The sequence below is a fragment of the Sinocyclocheilus rhinocerous genome, unplaced genomic scaffold (assembly GCF_001515625.1).
Source record: "Sinocyclocheilus rhinocerous isolate Xijiao unplaced genomic scaffold, SAMN03320098_v1.1 scaffold3207, whole genome shotgun sequence".
NCBI classification, from domain to species: domain Eukaryota; kingdom Metazoa; phylum Chordata; class Actinopteri; order Cypriniformes; family Cyprinidae; genus Sinocyclocheilus; species Sinocyclocheilus rhinocerous.
The window spans coordinates 87,964-106,467 of record NW_015626452.1 but is presented as its reverse complement, the minus strand read 5'-3'; the positions used below and the strand labels follow the sequence as shown (position 1 = coordinate 106,467).

The 18,504-nt window shown below is 30.6% G+C and overlaps 1 protein-coding gene across 1 annotated transcript in view; it reads right to left on the bottom strand.

Moving 5' to 3' along the window:
* Positions 1–18,504, bottom strand: part of LOC107715690 (OTU domain-containing protein 7A-like) — an 81,671-nt gene that overhangs the window by 50,021 nt on the left and 13,146 nt on the right. Inside the window, exon 2 of the mRNA XM_016521867.1 lies at positions 169–303. The gene's annotated coding sequence lies outside the window, so the exon portion shown is untranslated. The remainder of the gene's footprint in view (positions 1–168; positions 304–18,504) is intronic.

Genomic DNA, 18,504 nt, shown 5'->3' with positions numbered 1-18,504 from the left:
TTTTTTCATTTTTCAGGTAAATCAATACAGTGCAGAAATATGTTAAGTTTTGTAAAAGACGGGTTTTAAAATCCTACGGAAATTTGTCAGATGTGATCACATGCAGATTCCCTGTGGGCTTTGTGAAGTTCCTGTGAATAAATGCTGATCACATAAAGGCATTCTTACTTTCTGTGTTCTCAATGGGAGTTGAGCAGCCACCTCACCACCATGCTTATGTCTGCGTCACACACTCTCTAACACACACTCCTCTCGTCTAGTCCATGGCTGGCAGGTGAGGAAGACTCGGGCTCAAATACAGGCCTAGAAACAGAGAGTGAGAGAGAAAACCATTAGTGAACAAATCTCACATAAACTCCAGTGCCCTATAAAGCACAGTAATGTAGTCTGACTTTAGCCACATTATGCAAGCGTGACCCAATATTCCAGTGACCCTCTTAAAACACCCCTACAATCTCATATTACTGCTGTTTGCTCAAATATACCCTTACAAACATCTCTATTTCATGTAGTTTGTGGTAAGTAAAAATATGAGTGTTTATGTAATTTACGTCATCGTCACTACAGAACGCTGTTAAACATAATACATCATCTGAGATGTGGTGGAAATGATAATGTGATGAAAAGGTTTATAACTTTCAGAAAAAAAGCAAAATGAGATTCCTATTTGATAGATGGAAGACTTGAGTAGGTCAGAAGTAGAGCTGAGGAACGTGAAGAAACTTGAGCTCAGCAGTCAGAGATCACAGTGATATAATGCTTTACATGAGCCTGGCAACCGTTCGATCACAGCCAGTTTATTAAGGTATCTCTGAGTTGTGTGTGCACAAATGGCTGATTAGACTGGTAAGGATATATACAATTTCCATATTAAGGTTTTATTTATTTATTTTTTTTTGTTGAGAAAACCACAGGACAAGTTCTAGGATTTCAACCTCAGTATGAACCATTGTGGCTTACAGGACTATTTCTTGCAAGAGTTCACAAGTTCAAATCTTGCTCTACTGAATATCATCTGTTTGTCAGTAAAAATCCCCCTTTTTTTGACTTACGATAGTATTTATGTATTTATTTAGCAGAATTTTAGTTAAATTCCACAGATAATTTTCAGCCATTTCAGTAGGTATTTATTTATTTATTTATTTATTTATTTATATGTTTGTTTGTTTAGCATATATATTTTTAGTTCCACAGATATTTGCAGCCATTTCTGTAATAATTAATAATTAATAATGAATTAATATTTTATTTATTTAGCTAAATTCCACAGATATTTTTTAACAGTTAAACAATTAATAAATGTATTTATTTATTAAAAACGTTACATTCCGGAAATATTCTTCCGCCTTTTTTTTTTTGTTTAACATACTGCATTAATTTATTAATTTATGTAGATAATATTTTAGTTAAATTCCATAAATATGTATTTATTTATTTGTTTGTTTATTTGTTAAATTTCAGAAAATTTAATTTAATTTAATTTAATTTAATTTAATTTCGGAAATATTCTTCAGCCATTGTTTGTTTGTTTAATATACTATATTTTAATTTATGTAGATATTTTAGTTAAATTCCACAGATATTTATCAGCCATTGATTGATTGACTATTAAATCCCACATATTTATTTATTTATTTTATTTTTTTGTTAAATTTCAGATTTATTTATTTATTTTTATTTATGTGTTTGTTTGATTGTTTAAATATATTAAATATTTTATTATTTATTGATATTATTATATTATTTATGGATATATGTATTTATTTATGTTTTTATTGCACATTTATTTGGTATATTGTTTTAAGTTAAATTCCACAAAATGTTTAGCTATTTCATCACCAAAAGTATAACTAGTTTGAATAATAAAACTAATTTGGTTAATAATAGCCAGTGTCAAACAATAACAAATTAATTAAACAAGACTATAGAAAAAAGAAGATATTAATTTATGATTTCTATATTTATTAACTTTATTTTACAGTAGTTTTACAGTATAAGTAAAGTATTTTTTGGAGAAAGTATTGTTTTGTGAGATACGTGTGTGTGTGTGTGTGTGTGTGTGTGTGTGTGCGTGTGCGTGTGTGTACTGTGAGCGATGAGGTCATCCTACAGGCAATGTGAATCTACGTCGCACAAAAAAATTATATGCATACACAAAACACACTATATTTGATGCCTCAGCAGGCCCAAAGTCTCACACGGCAGCAGTTTTTACAGCAAGATCCCTTAGAGCTGCTGTAACCTCAAGAAGCAAAAATCACAATACATAATTCACAGCTATGCATGCTGTACATTCGGCTCTCCTCCGCTCAGAACAGCAGCTCACGGCTCTGGCAGGCCATTTATAGAACGGCTGAGTCTCATTTCACAGCATTAGACTGGAGAAGAGTGACAGGCAGAGAGATGGACAACTACATTAGCCCAGGGGTCAAAGGTCAGGGCTTTTAGGAAAAGAGGTTGGTAAAAGAAGAGAGGAAGAGACCCTTCTTCTTCTTCTTCTATCTTATTATATTATTCAAATCAAATTGAAGGCTTTTAAGACTCCCTTTGAGATAGCAGTAAAATCTATATATTGAATCAATAATGTTCTTAGTCTTTCTTTCCTGTGGCGGGTGGCCCAGAGAGAATCCACATAAGTTGACATTAAATTAAATGCCAGATACAGTTTACTGTGTAGCCAAAATTCCAATAATTAGCAGAAAAAGGTAATTACTGTATGCGCAATGCTGTAATTTTAATTATCAACAAGCCAAAATACGACGTGGCTCTTATTTTGAAATGCCTTAGTACTTTCAAATACTTATTCAAAAAGATGAGATAAAATATGCACTCTTACAACTGTCTACAAAAAATATTAAAAATACAATAAACCATAATGAAAACATGGTATTATTTATTTATTGTTTGTTTGTTTGTTTGTATGTTTTTATTTATTTATTTTAACACTTTAAAGGGTGATTGGCTATTTTATTGTAAGGCTAAAAAATATTAGCTCAAGAAAAAAATAAAGATAAATAATTTTCTGTCTGCAAATTCGGATAATTAAGACTTTTGTCTTGGCATTTAAGACATTTTAAGACTTGAAAAGGCAGTTGGCTATTTTAATTATTATTATTTTTTAAATCAGCTCAAGAAAAATAGAGATGAATAAAAAATAAAAAATGTATAATTACATTATTCCGTATATAAAAAATTGAAGACCTTAAAATGCTAAATAAGACTTTTGTTGTGGCATTTAAGACATGTTAAGACTTTAAAAGGCAATTGACTCTTTTAATTATTTAAAATAAATAAATAAAAAATCAGCTGAAGGAAAAGGAAAAAGAGAAAGAAGACCAAATTGAAATTGTAAATTGAAGACCTTAAAGTGATAATCAAGACTTTTTTATAGCATAAGACATTTTAAGACTTAATTTATATATGTATGTATATATGTATATAAGTTGACAATCTCTTGTAGTATTTCTAATTTCTAAATTCTAATTTCTAATTAATTTCTGATTAGAACAACTAAAAACCTTCATTAAGTTGTCCAGGGCTCCAAGAGGGGTTTGATTTCCCTTGACACCAATTTAATGAGTCAAACCTGCAGCTACTGTTGAATTTCATAACCTTTTTCTCTTAAGAAACGGAAAAAGTGCAGAGATACCTCTCTGACGGACTCCCACGGTTTCTGAAGAAAGCTTTTAAATGAAGGAAATAAGAGAACATACTTAGCAGAGCATACTTTGTTTATCAAATATAATCTCCACCCACACGTGCATTCATAGAAACACACACATACACTGAAAACAGGAAACAGTTTGTTTACACCTCACGCTGCATTGACCTGAGCGCACAAGGACCTGCAGGCTTCTAGTATTTATGAGCCCACGTTAACAAGCTCCAAACATTCACAGTGAAAGCGCGAGAAACAGAAAGACCCTCGCTCTCACCTCCACCTACGATCAGAGCCGCTGTAAAACAACAACAACAGCCACACACTCATTCATCACATCTCCCTGCTCTCCCGCGCGTGATCAATGTTTCCACGGCTAAATTTAACACAGTAACCTTCATAATTGCGCTCTGAGGCTGCGAGGTTTATTTTCAGAGCATTTATGTCTGGCAGCGGTGGAAAAATGTGCGATCACACCCAACTGATTTGCAAAGCAAGTGTGAGAATTATGGGAAGCAATTACTCGCAATTTCTCCACAACGTACATGGAGTAAGTGTTTGCGTGTAAAGTTATTAAAACACTTAAAAAAAAAACTCAAAAACAAACTTAAAAGTACATACACAGGCATATATTACATTTTATAATAAATGTATCGATTAAAAAGATAAATACATATCTAATAATATATAAATCATTTAATAAATAAATACATTTATGACAATTCTATAAAATATACTGTAATGACATATAATGTAACGGATATATATATATATATATATATATATATATAGCCACACACACACACACTCACACACAAATAATAAAAAATAATAAAATATACAAAATATATTACAATTAAATGTAATACTTTAAAATATATATAATAATAATAATAATAATAAGCAGAAATAAAATAATAAACCTAAATAAAATAACTAAACTATTATTAACAACAACAACAAATCAATAATATAATTATTAATATTTATTATATAATATTTACATTTTTATTTAATTTATTTTAGATTTAAATTATATATTATTTAAATTATATTTTTATTATGAATATAAAATTACTTAAATTATTTAATTATATGGACTTTTTCCAGAAAAGAAGATTTAAGAATAGAATAGAATAGAATTACTTATTTTTAATTACATCTTTTTCAGGAACAACTTTAAGAATAGAATAGAATAGAATAGAAATTAACACTATATATTATATAAAATATATAAAATAAAACACCATTTGAAATATACATATAATTTTATATAATTAATATTATAATTAATATTACATTAATTATTTCATATTCATTATTACATTAAACCATTATGAGCACATATTAATCTCATAAATTCTATTCTATTCTATTATTTAGTGCTGTCAAATGATTAATCTCGATTAATCGCATCCAAAATAAAAGTTTTTGTGTACATAATATATCTGTGTGTGCTGTGTATATTTATTATGTATATATAAATACACACACATACAGCATATATTTTGAAAATATTTACATGTATTTACATGTATATATTTATATTCATATAAATTATATCATATATAAATATATTTAAAGCTGCAGTCCGTAACTTTTTTTTGGTTAAAATGACTGCCACACATACTCCTCAAAACATTAGATTCATCTGCGCTGGAGCCGTGCCGGTGCACAACCCACACAAGCTAGATAATTCCGCAAACAGCAGCAATTGCAGGTTTTCAAACAGAGATGGCGACAAAGAGGCAAAACTTACGGACTGCAGCTATAATATATAAACGTAACATATTTTTCTTAAATATATACATGCATGTGTGTGTATTTATATATACATAATAAATATACACAGTACACACAGATATATTATGTACACAAAAACTTTTATTTTGGATGCGATTAATCATGACCGTTTGACAGCACTAATTATATTATATTATATTATATTATATTATATTATATTATATTATATGCCCCACAATTTATTTTTTCTAGAGATGTGCACATGGAACCAACACTGCTTTCATATCTATAAAACTTGATGAATGCACATACTCAACTGAATCCATTGCTGATCTGTGAAGCTTTGCTAAAGACAGGTTAAAAAGGACTGCTGACACTCATGAACGTAATGAGTACACACCAACATCTGTGTGTGTGCTGCAGTATTCAAGCGTTCCTTACCCCCGCTTCCACAGGTGCTCTTCAGGTACACACACACGCACACACACCTGGCTGTGTTCCCTCACACTGAGCCTTCAACATGCAGCCGATTACCTCATAGACCTGCAAAGCCAAAGACACACAGCTGCAGGTCTAGCAACCCCAAGGAATTCTGGGATACAAGCCCAGCAATGAAAATAAGACTCAGGACGTGTCACGCAGTGCTCATTCATCCATGTGTGCTTGAACAAGACCAGACTCAGACTTTACAAAACTCTCTAACCGCAAACAATTCAAACCTTTCTACTTCACACAAAGTTGTTTTATCAAAGATGTTTGATTAAATGGGTCCTAACGAATCACTAAAGGAATATTGCAGGTTCAAGTTAAGTTCTGTTGACTGAATTTGTGGCGTAATGTTGACTAGATGTTGACATAGAAAAATATTTGGATTTATCCCTCATTTTTTTATTTGAGTAAAAAATGCTTTTGCAGCACCAGCCATTTCCAACTACTCTACCAAAAGCATGAATAAGAGCCATGTTTTTTGGACATTTACTGTGTCAGTATTGTTTTTTGTATATGCAGCAGCATGGTAATACCATGGTATAGTTTGAAATACATGGAATACAATGGTGTAACGTACAAAAAATATGTTATATGGAATATGGCAGTCATTAGTAATAAAATACTATGGTATTACCGTGTGATACTATGATCAGTTCTTAAAAATATTGAACTTTCTAAATTAAAAGTCAATATGAAATCAAAATTAATCTTATTTACGCTCATAATACAGTACATGTCCCTAGTGTTACTGAGAATGATCCATCTGTACATGTAACTTCTAAATAAATAAATAAATAGTTATAATAATATAAATATCTAATACTTTTCACCTCCTTAAAAATTACGTCACCAACCACCTATCATACACAGTAGAGACAATTATTATTATGATTATTAATAATAATAATAACACATTTTACTATAATTTATTTAATTTTTCTGTTAAAAATGAAACAAAAAAAACATTATGATAAAAAACATAATTTGCTACACCTCTGAAATTGTCACATCCACCTTTCATATAGTAGAGACAATTATAATAACAGAAAATAATAATAATAATAATAATAATCTTTTAAAGTAATGATTATTTCATTGTCGTGTCAAAAAAACAGAAATAATAAAATTAAATTAGTCATAAAATATTATTGCATTATACATTAGTTACACACACACACACACACACACACACATAAAATTTGCTCTGCCCCTGAAATGATGTAATTTTCTTCTAAAACAGTAGAGATGGATAAAATCAAGTGTCTTCCTAAACATCTTTTTTTGTTTAATATCCTGTTTAGCTGTTTAAACTTCAAGTAAAATGGGTTGAAAACGCCACTCAGTCAATATACGACATGTATCATGTGGAGGGGAAATATATTATACTCCTCAACAAACCTCTTCACACACTATTCCTTGACCAAAAGCACTTGGAAAGTGCCACAATGTTCCCATGTGCCCTGTACACTATTGAGGAAGCATAAAACACACATTTGCTCATAAATCACTTATGCAGTTACAGCATCAGATGATTATGAAGATAGATCAAATACATGAGTGTAATTATGGCTGCAGCGCTGGCTCGTTTGGCTCTGATGGTGTGTTTTTGTGTAACGTTGAGGGTCTCTGCATGCCGTGCAGAAGAACTTGCTTCTCTGTGTATTTGATCACCACAACAAAACACATCAGACACGAGCTAGAGAGACAGAGAGACGCAGAGAAAAACAGATCACACTGAAACCACAATAGCCTGTTTACTGTTTGCTAACACGGAGAAACCAGTCCAGAGATCATGAAGATAACTAAATCAGCACGACCTCAAGACTTCTGCATGGTGGACAATAAATAAGCTGAAAACCCCTAAAAAATACATTGAAAGAGTGACCAGATTTTCATATAGACTGTCGGGATGTGCATTTTTGATTTGGGCCAGTAAATAAATATCTTTAACCTAACAGCTATTCATTCTCAAATGATGAATGTATAATATTAAAGCAAGAAAGAAAGCAAGAAAGAAAGAAAGAAAGAAAGAGAGAAAGAAAGAAAGAAAGAAAGAAAGAAAGAAAGAAAATGTGTCCATTGAGATCACAAAGCAATACTGACATGCTACAAGAAAAAGTATTTATAACATCATCATCATTATCATTATTATTATTATTATTATTATTAACATTATTTTGATAAAAAAAAAAAAAGATAAATTAATTATTACATTAACAATAATATTTTACTATTATTTTTAAATAATGAATTAGAATTTCCATTACTTTAAAAAGCAATAATAAAATAAAATATATAAAACAATAGCAGTTAACAACCACGAAGAACTTAGTTTGTTATATTGTTATTTATATATTTTATATCGTTATTTAAAATATATAAATAAATGTTATATTTATTATGTATATATAAATAATAAATATACAAATATATAGTTATTTATTATATTAATAATAATAATATATTCAGTTTTTCATTTTAAATAATTAGTTCATTTTAATTAAATACATTATGCTAATATTTTTTAAATATATCATACTAATATACTTATTAGGAAAATATTTGTGTATAATATTTGATGTGTTCAATAGTTCACAAGGCACGTTGGAACATTTTTGGGAACTTGTTTTGAAATAGCGTAAAGAGGTTTATTGATTCCTATTCCTATAATTCCATTTAAATGATTGATTTCCATTGTGTTAAAACGCAAAATAAAGTAATAGTGGCTAAAAATTACCCATAAAAACACAAGAGCAAGCATTTTTCTAATTTTCCTCCGAAAATGTAAAAATCTAGTTCTGTTGCAATAAAACGGTTGTTAACTGCCAGCCGTTAATTGCAGCTAAATAGCAATTATCAACTTGAATCCCTGTAGACATGCTTACAGTAAGGTTCTGGCTGCACATTGTTTATAGCGTAGTGTAGTGTAGGGTTTGTTTGCTCTGCTGACGAGACTATTTAACTGAGACTGAGGTGCTCCTTCAGCACTATTTCCATCAAACATGGATATTATCATGAATATTCATGACGTGGGCGTGGCCTACTAATGAGCGCAGGCCGTTCTAGAATGAGTTGGAGGAAAAAAACTAATAACAATCAACTGATGACCGATGATGAAAGCATGGAGTCATAACATCGATAGATAATCTATCTATCTATCTATCTATCTATCTATCTTAAATCCCAGCAGACCCAAGTCTCTTAAAATATCAGATAATTTAATGTTTTATATGACATGGCAAGTTCAGGTTGTAAAATGTCATGTGGTGCGACTCCCCCAAAAATGTGATGATATTTACACTTTCAAAAGTTTTGGGGAATAGGATTTTTTTTTTTCAATTAAGAAACTGGATCAATTAAATGGATCAAAAGAGATTGTAAATGCATTTATAATATTACAAAAAAAATAAATGTTGTTCTTTTGTACTTTCTACTCACCAAAGATTCATGAAAAAATGAATCATGGTATCCACAAAAATATTAAGCAGCACGACTGCTTTCAATATTGATAAGAAGACATGTTTCTTGAGCAGCAAATCAGCATATTAGAATGATTTCTGCAGGAGTAATGATGCTGAAAATTCAGCTTTCACATCACAGGAATAAATTATATTTCAAAATATATTAAAATAGAAAATGGCTATTTTATAAGAATATTTTACAATTTGTACTGCATTTTTGATCAAATAAATGCAGCCTTGGTGAGCATTAGAGACTTTCAAAAACATTAAAAATCGTAGAGATCCTAAACATTTAAACTGTAGTGTATGAATTAATCAGTCATGATATTTGCAACAAATACATACATTAATTAATTTCAATAATAATAATTCTCTCTAAAAGATATGCTTAAATATTTTAGTTGCTCACTAATCAGCATGTTTGAGTTTGTACAGTTCATTTGCACTTCATCTAAACTATAACTCCAATCTACATCTGACATGCATGCAATGCAGGTTTTAAACCTGCGCACCTCACATGTTGTTGACCATCTCAGCTCGTCTCTACGGGCCGCAGCAGCCTCATGGGTTCACCTCGCCCTCGTAACCTACACCTGCACACCTGGGACGAGTGTGTGTTTTGTTTTTGCTGCCTAATATCGGCTGACAAGCCTGTTGCTTGAGGCATCTCCATGTGTCTACTAGCCCAAAACAAACACCACAGTACATACTCAGTATTTTCCTCACTATACAGATGGCCTTTTGTTCGTGGAAAATGATCCGTAAGCGGTTTCTCCGCTTCCAGAAGATGTTGAGAAGCAACACATAATATTCCAGTTGTCTGATTTAACACAACACACATTGTTTTCCACCATCACGCTTTCTCAACCAATCAAGACATAGTAAAGAATAGTAAATCAAAAGCAGAAACAACTTTTAGCCCTGGTCGAGTCTCCTCAGAAGCGTGTGTTGATGCCAGGCACAGCAGATGGAGTCTCCACACCCCTCTGCTGGGCTCAGTTTAGTGCCAGCTTTTCAAATCGGACTCTAATGTGCAATCTAATAAGGCTGATGACATAATATCGTATTGTCCCGAATATAAGACGATGTTTTTTTCATGGAAATACATCTCAAAAAACGCGGTCGTCTTATATTCAGGGTCTAGACTTTGACATGTCAATAATACACCCACAACAATAGGTGTCGCCAAATATGCATAAAACGAGTGTGCCATGAAATACGTAATGTAATGCGTGTTGTAAAGATCGCGAGTAAAAACAAACCTTACAGCTGCATGAGTCGTGACTGCCACGTTAGCCTGATGGCACCAAACTCCCTTTGTGATTTTAAAACGTAAGACAGTACCCAGATTTGAAGACTACAGTAAGATTTAACTTCTACTGTTAATAAGATTTTGGTAGGCTACTATTAGATGGATAGCCTAAATGTCCTAATTCAGATGGGCTACCTGTTTTTTATTATTTTTTTTTTTTATGGTATATCAAAAAGTGTATATTTTTTAAATGTGATTGTTGGTACATTTTACCAGTTTTTACCATACTTTCAAAACAAAAATTAAAATAGGACAAATATGCAATATGATAGTAATTGAAGACAAAATGTGTTTAACTGAGAAAAAAATAAAATTGGTTTTTAAAAAGCCTTTTTCCAAAAGGTACATCTGGAAAAAGGGGGTCGTCTTATAATCAGGGTCGTCTTATATTCGGGCCAATACGGTATTTTCATCAGCTACCGCTACTCTTGGTTTCGGAAAACAAATTCAAAACAAAACACAATTACGTATGATATCATCATACTGTTCTCAGAGCTTCACAATGAATGAAGCGCTAACACATTTCCAAGTTTAAACAGAAACAAAATAGAAAAGTATTTATGAAACCAATTTGCTTTATAGGATTCAGATGTAAAAACACTTACTTATTATATATGACTTATAAAAATGATGAAAAGAAATGAAAGTGGGTCATAATAATAATTATTAATAATTATTAAAGCTATTATTATTATTATATCTTTATATAATGACATTATACTAAGTATATCATTCAATATATTTAATTTTATTATATATCTAATGATATACTTATATTTCCAGTTTCATTCTGGCAATGTATTAAATTATTTATAATTTCATACTTATTTGAATGATATATTTACATCCTATTATGGCAATATTGTGGTATAATCTTACAGTAACACGTTCTGCAGCATTTTGGATTATAGGATTCAGATGTGTGTCTATTACTTAGGCATATATTACATTGGCCACTTTTTTCACTCTATTATTTATTAATGATTTTATTATTTATAGGATAAAATATCAAATAAATCTAAAACATCCCTACATGTTACATATTATACATCATTCTATATATAATACACAGTGATGTATTATTCTATAATTACACATAATTTATTATAATTATATCATTAGACCTTTTTATTGAATTATATAATTAATGACACATATTTTATTATTTATAGCTATATACTTATACTTATATATTTTTAATGATATGCAACAATACAATCCACATTTTTGCAACTTTTTTCACTCTCTATATATACAGTATATATATACAATGTATATATAGTGATATATTATTTTATAATTATATAATGATTCTATATATTATAAATATATAATTCAAACTTTTTTACTGAATTAATGTAATTTATATTTTAGTTGCATTCTGGCTATCTATTTTATTATTTATAGTTATACACATATTATTAATGATATTTTAATAATATGCAACAATACGATCCTACAGTAACATGTTCTGAGTTCAGTGATAGTTGCTGTAAATGGTGGCCAATTTCTTTTCCTATAAATGTGTAAAATATTACTAATGTGAACTATCAACGAGTCACGTCTTCTACACGCCATTTTTTCCAATCAAATTAAATAAAACGAAACCTGTTTGTCACTGCAACAAAATGAAATGTGAGTGGAAATGACATGCCACGCAACATTAAGCACAGTTCTGAATAAGCCGTGTTTTCTCCGTGACAGTGTTTGGCGTGTCCTCAGGAACAGAGACAGATCTTCACAGACACCAGACTCATTCACACTTCAGTTTACACATCTGTCATGTGGTTTAACACATCGCTGCATGTGTCATGACAAAATAGAGGGTTATTTCCATGGCCTCAATTCAGAGAACCCGTCTGCCTTTGTCAATACAAATATTAATCGAAAGATCACTTGATATCTAAGTTACAGTTTTGCGGCCTTCAGTCTGTGTGTGTTAGCTTTGAGGCTAATATCTAGACTGCAAACTATTTCTGAATGATTAGTGACGCTGATGTGACTGAAGTCATGTGACTGAACACTGGAATAAAGACTGCTGAAAATCCAGCTTCGCATCACAGGAACAAATTATCAGTTTATTTTGGAACACTTTGATTCTGACATGTTTATTTTTATTATTAAAAAAATAATATAAAATTGTCAGAAAACATTACATATAATTATATAATGATATAAAATAAATATATCACTCAATATATATATATATATATATATATTTATATTTAAATATATAATAAATGATATATTTATACTTCCAGTGGCATTCTGGTTGTGAACTTTATTATTTATTTTAGACTTATTTTTAATAATATATTTAATAAACATGTTTATGTTACAGTATGAAAATATTATGATAAAATATGTATATGTATATTATGAGATTGTATTGTAACTGAAAAGAAATTCCTTTTTATTAAATATTAGTATATCGAAACAATGGTATTTACGAAACAATCCGCTTTGTGGAATTATTTTATTACTATTTTAAAAATTATTTTATTTATTTATATTATAAAAAGAATCAAATAAAATGCCAAAACACAAAACAAAATAAAACATAATATTTCATTATATAATAAATATATCATCAGATATCAATTATGTTCTGAGTTTGTATTGTGATCGAATAGAAATGCGTTGGTTGTTGTGAATGGTCAATCTGTTGCCTCAAAAATATTCATGTGAATTTCAATAACAATTCTAAAATATTGCAAATGTGAACTAACCAACATGCTATTTTTTTTCAATGCATAAAACAAAACCTGTTTATTAAATACTAAGGAGTTATTTAAATTGCAATATTATTTTACAATATTGCTGTTTTTACTGTATTTTTGATCAAATAAATACAGGCTTGGTGAACATCAGAGACAGAAATTTTTTTCCAAAATATTAAAACATTTATTTATTCCAAATGTTGGCCGGCAGTGTTGTATATAATGTATGCTCCTAAAAGTAAAAAAAAAAAAATTAACTCTTACCAGATACAAAAAACAACAACAAAAACAAATCTGTTTAATTATTTCTCTTCCTGGGAAAACAGATAAAAAAAAGTATTGATGACTCATCCTGCACTACACAGATTTTTATCCAATCAAAAGCTCCCCAGAATGAGAATGTCCCAGTGATTACCAAGTTTTATTTGTTTTTAAAGATCGATATGCCCTGCCCAACCTTCCTGTTTCAACAGGAAATACCTCAACACAATGAAACAAGCGAGTTTACCGGGAATTTATAAAATAAATAATTGCTAGTACAACACACACACACACACACAAACTAACAGCACAAGTCATCACAAGGATTCAACTGAAACACGTGCTGGCAGGACAAGTTCTCTGGTTCTTAATGGATGATGAATTCATTTATTATCTTTGTGTGGGCTTCAAATCAAGTCCCGGATAAAGAGCGCGTCCCGTGTGAGTTAAGTGTACAGACAGACAGCGATGGGGATTCAGATGTGACATCTTGTTCCAGCCTGATGTCATGTCTGTTCTTAACACTTGTTCTCTACACATGACTGATGAGGTAAGAGGCTTATTCAGTACATTGAATCTGCGCTACATTTGCCAAACCAGATATATTATGATAATGTGGTCAGCTGTGAGCTGAAAACCTCTTTTGAATTTCCTTTGGCTGAATGGCTAAAAGGTCAAAGAAAGCCTCATCTCACAATAAAATAGATTTTAAAAAATGAATCACAGCTCTCAGATCACTTAGAGAGTGCTGATAGCTCAGCCGTGCATGAAAAATGCATGAAAGAGATAAAAATACAGTCTGTTATCATAGATATCATACCACAATATAAATGCTTTCATGGATACAATAAATAAAAAGATATCTTAAACATAATTTCACAATTAAAAACAGTGCTGAGTGCTGTTCAGTTATCATCTCAGAAAAAAAAAAAAAAATATATATATATATATATATATTGCTTAGTAATTGGTTGACCTAAATTGGTATTATCTAATTGTGTACTTAAATTTAACAGCTGACAGCTATTCAACCAAATTCATTACATACCTTTCTAAAAAAAAAAAAAAAAAAAAAAATATATATATATATATATATATTGCTTAGTAATTGGTTGACCTAAATTGGTATTATCTAATTGTGTACTTAAATTTAACAGCTGACAGCTATTCAACCAAATTCATTACATACCTTTCTATCAAAGTTATCTAACATTATCAAGATGAAAAATTTGAATCTTGGTAATATTGGTAAAAAAACATGGTAATATTGTTTTTTTGTTGATAATGAATCACAAAAGTAATTTGTTTTAGGTTCATTAATCTGATTGGAAATGGAAAGTCAAGCTGAGTGCATTGCATTGTGGGATAATAATTATATACAATATATTATTATTATAATTATTATGTTTGATAGTAGTAGTAATTCATTATAGTAATATTTGATTAATATTCATTATAATAATAATTTAGTGTATAAATGAATAATAATCATAATTTATTTAATAAAATATTATATAATTTATTTTAAATATTTTTACAATTCTATAACATTTTCAAATAAGAGTGACTGAGTTTAGAAACAGAATGTTTTGATTTATGAATTAATCATTCTGGCAGGTTTTGTGAACTGAATCAACTGATTCATTGAAAAGATCTGACTTGAAAATAATAGTAAATTTAATAAACATATTAATAATACATTTACAAATCAGAAAACGCAATGCAACTTATCTCTTTATTGAGTCAGTAACTTGAACTGAAGACCTGGGTCAGTCCGATTTGTGAGTGAATCATTCAGACCGATTTTTAGAACCGTACGAACTGATTCACTGAAAAGATTTGCCTCAAAAGAATAACTAATTTCCAGATCGCACAACACAACTTCTCTAATAAACTCAATTGTCAAGATTTCCAGCGAATATTGTCCATATACAGTATGTGTAAAATCTTAAGATGCTATGTTTTCTGTCAAAATTCCAAACAAGCTTAGCCTTTATTTATTAATAATAAATAAATAAAAAGACAATAATGGAAAGTGTTGAGGTCCACAATGCTGAACAGTTCCAGTATTAGTTCCCTATTCTGTGAAAAGAAATGAATAAAGAGATTAAATGGATATCAACCACACATGCATGCCTTCTTATTACAGACATATGTTCCACAATGTTACACACCATGGAGTTTGTAAAGCTAAAGGGATACAGTTACACTGGACACTGATCCGCAGTCACAGGACGTGCTTCTGCTGTCGGAACCTGCTCCAAAGCAGCAGATTCAACGACTGAATTTCAATGCAGGGTAAAAAAGGCTATTCAGCCTCTGAATCAATCTCTCCTCCTCCAGCCACAATGCTAAGCTTGTGCGTGTGTGTTGGTATGGATGCAAAAGCTGGACGGAAGTATGGGAAAGAGGATACGTACCGGATCTGTTGAAGCCATTATCAAGAGCATTTCAATGTGTGTGGTAATAACTCCAGTCGTACGAGGTACAAGCAAAGAATTGATTCAGAACTCTTAGTGTTCATTATTTCACAGATAATAATCAGGATTCCACTAAAGCTAATGAGAATATCATTTATTCGCTACATTTCATTCAAACCCCGTATGACTTTCTTTCTTCTGTGAAATACAAAAGGAGATATTTTAAATGATGTGCAGGTTGCTCTTTTCCATTACAGTGAATGGGAGGTCAAGCTTTAATGCTTCAGTAAAGATGCAAAACCACCATAAAAGTATCATATGAAGACTCTATATGACTAATTGTACTATATTTCAATTCAGATTTATGAGACGAGATTGATTATTGCCTGACAATCTTTTTCTATAAGCTGTTCATCACTGTGAATGAATCAACTGAAGTTAAACTCGTAAACTCGTAATGAATTCTTAAATCATTCATACTTGTTTTATAAACTGATTCAACTGATTCATTGAAAAATATAGAACCAATTAGAATGATTTGTTCGTTAATCCCATGCAGTGTTATTTTAGTGTAATTATAGGACTTATTGAATAAGCTTTTATTTTATCATGTCAGTGTTCATTTTTATTTAATTTAAAATTTTAGCAATTTTATTTTATTATGTGCCTTTGTTATTTTTTATTAGTTTTAATATTTCTATTCAGCTGTAATGTATTTTTATTTTTACCTATTTATTACTTAAACGTATTGCTTTAGCTTATTTCAGTAAGCTGCCATGACAACATTTCTAATTTTCATTCAAGCTTTTTAGTTTCAATTTTTTCATGTAATTTCTATATTCTATTTCAATTACCAAAAATAATTTGTAATAGTTTTAGTTCTACAACACTGATCCCACATTTGCATTTAAAAAATTTTTTTTTTGGTGAATAACAGCGTGTAGATTTTGGTCTGTTTCTCACACAAAGCTTTCATATTACATGATATATCATAAGTTGTCATATGAACTACTTTTATGTATTTTTTGTAATTTTGAATCTTGACAGCCTGAATGTTCATTCGCTTCCATTAAACTGAAAACAGGACATTCCTCAAAAATCACCTTTTGTGTTCCACAGTAGAAAGATTTGGAACAATTAATGCGATGACAGAATTTCCTTATATATATATATATATATATATATATATACTTTTTTTTAGATTGGTTTATTAATGCTAGTTCATCCGACACATTAGTTTCAATGTGCAGATCTGCACAAAGATTCCCAAAGATCAATGAGGTCGGCTATGGTGGATCTATCTCGTCTCTCGCATGAGGAATTAGATGACTGACTTTGGCGGGTTCAGGTCAAATCTTTTCGGATGGAAACAACGAGCAGGGTCAAGTGTCATGAGGAAAGCGCTTTTCGTCACAACCCTCCTTCCCTTTCTAACCCCGTCTCCGACACCTCGACTCGAGAGGCACGTGGCGGCATCTCGGTATGTCTGCAGCCGCCAGTCAGACCCGTTTGGGCGTGTAAGTGTTTGCTCCACCAGTTGACAGAAAGCTCAGAAAACCAGTTTTCACTGCAGCAGCAGATGCTGCAGCCAGCAACAGGCGTCTAAACAAACCTGATGGAGAGAGATAGGCGTTGAAGAAGCAAATGTACATTTGGAGGCCAACAAATCAAGCTCAGTGTAATGCAGCTTACATTTCAGCTTGTGTTGACTTTAGTATGCCTATATTATTCATGTGATATTCAAGAGTTTCACACTGACAAAGAAAAAAACACTTAAAAATAAACTCCAAAAGAATGGCACTGAAGAACCATTTTTGGGTTCTCCATTTTTGCGTTCCTCAACCATTTTTGAGAATCTTTTAATGGAAAGATTCCATGTATGTTAAAGTTTCTTTAAGGAACCACTGATTCCAAATAAAAACCTTGATGTTTAAGTGTGTTGGTGCAGTTCATAAAACTGCTGGAGTTAAATGCTAATTAGTTCATTCCTGTTATGCAGTAAATTGTCATGTGCCAACCATATATAATGGATAATATATAACCATTAAACTCACTTATAATATGGAAATATTAATCATTTGTTTTCTTATATCTCCATATCACAATTACATGAACATGGATTGAACTAGAGTCTGAATCATTTTATACCATACATTTGGCAACGTATTAGGAAACGTTCCAGGCTTTTCTTGGGAAAAGTGTATTAATTGGTAATCAATTTAAGTTTTTCCTACATTGTCAATTTTTTTTAATAAAATCCCTTCAGCTAACAAAAGCCAGGTCCTTTACATCATCATCCAGAAAGTGACATAATGGGTTTGATTTAAGTGGGAAGTTAATATCATCAGTGCTAAACATAATTAGCATTAGCATCAACCTATTAGCATGGTGTTAGTTGGATAGTCTCAACCTAAATCGGTATGACAATATCAATAATCTC